The following is a 4,736-nucleotide window of genomic DNA, read 5'->3' on the forward strand; positions in this document are numbered from 1 at the left end:
CAGATTGTGAAGGGAAAAAATTAGGATGACTTACATAAAAACTTTTTTAGCTTTTGGCCCCTCCAAACTCAAGATGGGAACGGGTCGGGTCCATGAGTGATGCAGAGTTTGATCTGTCCATGAGTAATGCATGGTTTGATCTCCATGCGCGAGGCCAAACTCCGCGTGCACTGTCAGTATAAATACTCCGTGCACGGTTTCAGTACAGCACACGGCAAACTCTCGAGTCCAAGACTTGCGAAGTAAGGAGTAGCACGTTGAGAGGAAGATGCAAGGCGGCGAGGAAGCGAATCATGTGCTCGAGGGAGCGCGCGCCATCGCTTCTGCTGCGATGCGGGGCTTGGCAGGTGGCACTGCAACGACCGCAGCGCTTGTGAGCACCCGCGGCAGGATGCTCCCGACTGACGTCGAGGCCGGCGTGCTCTCCTCGATCCTGCAGGCACGTAGGGATTTGAGCCGATCATGTCAGTCAAATTCTAGTTCATTTTGAGCCTGTTTTTTTTTTTACTTTTCCACTCCCCTGGCTGCAGGGCATGGTACATGTGACCTTCGGCGAGATTGCCGGCGGACCGCCCGACGTGTCTTTCAATTTGGAGTGCTAACTTTGTTGCATGGAAGAACCGTACTGTAAAATAAGTTGATCTGGATTTTTTTTTTTACGTATAGAAGTTGATCCGAGTTTGCAATGGTGCATTTCTGCTACTAAATCCGACATCTTCATGATGCTCTGGTCCTGCCTTATGTATCTAGGACGGTTGCATCAAGGTGTGTATCTTAACTGTTCTGGACATGCTCTAAATGTTGTAGAAGTAGCCTGCAAAAGTAGTGTATACATAGCTAAAAAGCTGTGGAATTCTAGCTGAATTTCGGGTCAGCCCTGGGGCACCCAATGGGCCAGCGAGCCACATGATTTTGTCGGAATGGGTCGACCCGTGACCCCTGAAATTGGCCTTGAGACCATTGGTCCAGGTCCAGGCCCACACATTCCCATCTTGACTCCAAACACTGGCCCCCAGCAGAATCGGTCTAGCTCTAGCTCTGTCACTGCTTCTGCCAATGCGAAAGCTTCTATGCAGGGCCACAGCCTCGAGAGTCCAAGGGTCATCACCAGTGGCGAAGCCAGAAACTCAATATAGAGAGGGCCAAACTGTGTTATATGATGTTAGACGGGACCAAATTATCTAAATATTGCTACTTTTGTTTGACAAATAGAGGATCAAGAGCACATGTAGTTGTATTTCTGAGAGTATAGAGGGGGCAAGGCCCCTGCCAACACCCCTGCCTCCACCACTGGTCAACACTAGTAGAAAACAGGGTTTTGGTCCAGGCCTGGCCAGCCCATTAGTCCCGGTTCAGTCACGAACCGGGACCCATGGGGGCATACGTCCCGATTTGTCCCAGGGGGGTGGCCGGGCCTCGTGGGGCATTGGTCCCGGTTCGTCTGGACCTATTAGTCCCGGTTCCAGCCACGAGCCGGGACCAATGAGGTGGCTATATATACCCCTTGCCCGCAAGCAGAGCACTCCACTGCTCTGTTTTTTTCTGGACAACGAGGGGAGGACTTTGTGGTGCTCTAGCTCACCTCCTATGCACATGAGGTGTTCGATAAAATGCCTGAGCCACACTACTTAAGCTTTTTCCTCTCCAAACTCGACTTCCAAGCTCCATTTTCCTCAAGATTTGTCTAGGTTTAGCGGTCTGTCCCGTCCCCGTCTTCACCGTCGTCAATCGTCCGCGCCGATCTCGTCGAGTCCTCTCTATACGTATAGTACGTAGCGTCGACCAAGCACGGAGGTAAGAGAGGACACTTCTCTCTATTAGCTAGCTACCACAATATATGAAACCCCTAAATTAACCCTACAAAACCCCCCAACCCCCCCAAAAAACCCAGCCCCTAAAATGTTGACGCGTTGATGCTTTTTGGTCCCGGTTGGTGCTACCAACCGGGACAAAAGACATAATATATTTTGCAACAAAATTCATCACACCTTGCTGCCTTGAGCCGACACTGAGACCTTCAACCTGTTGTCATCCTAACATAAAAAGTTGCAAATTGTTTTGTTTAGCAAGGATTAAGATTTAAGAGTTGCTCGACTAGTACTTGTCTTGCAACCAAACTAGTGTCACAGCATGTCCACGAGTCAGTGCCCTGGGCACTTGTAGTCCTTGGTGTTTACTGATGTATATATCTGTTCTGATTGTGTTTAATGAGCAGCAGGGATAACTAATCATGCTACCGTTACCATGGCATTATATACAAACATTTTACCTGTTGAAACATGATCACAATCATATCGATCTGAAAAAGAAGAGAAAAATGAGAAATAGTATATATTCAGTAAAAGCAAAATATTAATTCATGAATTAGTAAAGGTTGTACCTCGGTGATGAAGTGTACATCAGTGTGGTGACTCCAACTCGCTTGTCAGACAATGAATGTAGTGCGCCTCTGTTCTGTTGCTTCTGCAGAGCGTCAGCAGATCTGGGCTGCTGTTGCTATTTTTTGTTCTGCTCAGTGACTTGAACTGAGGTGAGTTAACTTGCTTTTCCTGAATTTCATGACCAAAACAGAGAAGAGCTTAAGGGATATAAAAGGGGGGGAATGAAACACTAGGAGGGATGTACATGCTTGTGTTGATCAGTGCTTTATATTTATGTGGGGACAAATGCATTGGATATTTTGTTCAAATAGGAGGGATATATCTAAGCATATTGCCACTAGGAAAAAGTCACTCTGCTCTTCAGATTCATAACTTCCGTAAGCGGGTTTTACTTGATCAAAATTGGAGGTTAAGATAGCTTGATTTTTTTCACTGGGATTAGACTTATGTGTTTACTCAGAAATTCCAGCTAACTATCTCTGAAATAAAAGAAAAACGGACCTAATTAGTCTGATGTAAATGTTCTGCTGGACATGTGCACAGAACTTATTCACCATACTATTTCTGAGGAGTATCTCCATACTATTTAACCGTCACAACAACAAATGCCAATCTTTCAAGACTCCTCACATGAAGAAAAATTGGTATAGCAAATTAGGAATATTTGTGCATGGAAGGTGACTGCATGCAGATAGAGAGCATTCCTTACTCTATTTACACATATATTACATTCCTTCTGCATGGTTGGCATATATGGTTTGTGGGGTCAGTTCTGTCTGGTTGAGCATGTTACTGTATCAGGGGAAGACTGCATTCTGAGATCAATCGACATGTTAATCTGGAACAAAAGAAAATGGCACAAAGCTTCTCAACATGGATATGCTCGACAGCTAGGTAGTTATATAAAATATTCTTATCTATATTTACTGAAGTTTATGTATGTATGTATGTCAAATTTAACCATTAATGAAGTTTATCTATATTCAATGAATTTTTTTCTCAAAAACAAATAAAAATAATTATCCATTAATTTACATCCTTGGTCCTTGTGGTGCTGCCACTGAAGTAGACCATATGCATTTTACTGAAGTGGGAGTAACGCCAGTTCTCCACTCAGTGTAATGTCCCTCTGATATATATGAATCTACTTTACATTGACGCAACTGATGTACCACACAAGGACAGATAATAGCTCAGTTTTCTTTTTGTTCCACTAATATGCAGTGACATTATGTAAGGTCTCGCCAGATCAATACTCGTTGTCATCTGATCAAGATTCAACTGGTGGAGCTGTGGAATCCATGCCTCTGCACACACCTGCTGGACAATTTTCCAGGTATAAACACAGTCTCAGTGTGCCATCATGTTTCTTATGCCCTGCACCTCCAAGTAGTATTTTCATTACCAACTTCATGTTATCAAATAGTGCCAACAATAGCCAGGGATCAACTTGTCTGTAAGGCCCTGTTTCACACTCTAGACTCACAAGAACACTTTACTGGTATTCTTATATTTATGACCTCTATCACACAGAGATCTGCTTTATACACTGTATTATCTATTATTCTAGATGCGACTGCCTTCTCTTTCTGAGTAACACTGCAATATGTTTTTTTTGTTTATCTGCTGAGATGTGCTTCTCTATGCAGTGTGTTCCCTCATCACAGTTGCTCAACGTACAGTGTATTTGGGTGATTATCGAAAATCCAAATACATGATTTAAAATTTAGCGTTTTCTTTTGCTATAAGATACTGCAGTGAGTATACAGTATGCAGTCCTACCGCTGTTATGGAGAAAACAAGGGGTCCACGAGTTCTCATCTTTATGCTTTGGTTGCACACCTGTCCCTTCTGTCTGGTTGCTGTGAGGTGACCCCATTGCTATTGGCGATCATATCTCAATGACTCCATCTGGTGACTGGTGCCCAAGTTGATGACAAACTCATCGGGTTCTGGGGGACAAGGAGCCACCTTCTGTCACCCTGGGATTGGGAGAGCGCGGTGAGGAGGTTGGGTTCGCCCGCTTCGTCTCGGTTGCCCACTACTGCTTCCGAACCAGGCCCATCGTCTCCAAGATGCACTACTACCTGCCCCTCTTCGGCTCCTTCCACAACTTCCCCCGGGCGCTCCAGCGCTCGTCCTGCCTACTCTCGTCGGACCTCGGCAAGGTGATCAAGCCCAATGCCATGTTCCTGCGGGAGTGCGGGCTAAGTGAATGCGGTGTTGTCAAGCCGAGTGTCCCCGTGTCGAGGATGCCGACCACCAACCCGGAGCGCGTCCGTGCGATGGTGGCATATGCTGAAAGATTAGGCGTGCCGTGTGGCTCTAGGACGTCCAGGCAAGCGCTGCAGGCTG

Source organism: Triticum dicoccoides, chromosome 6A (genome assembly GCF_002162155.2).
Source record: "Triticum dicoccoides isolate Atlit2015 ecotype Zavitan chromosome 6A, WEW_v2.0, whole genome shotgun sequence".
NCBI lineage: Eukaryota > Viridiplantae > Streptophyta > Magnoliopsida > Poales > Poaceae > Triticum > Triticum dicoccoides.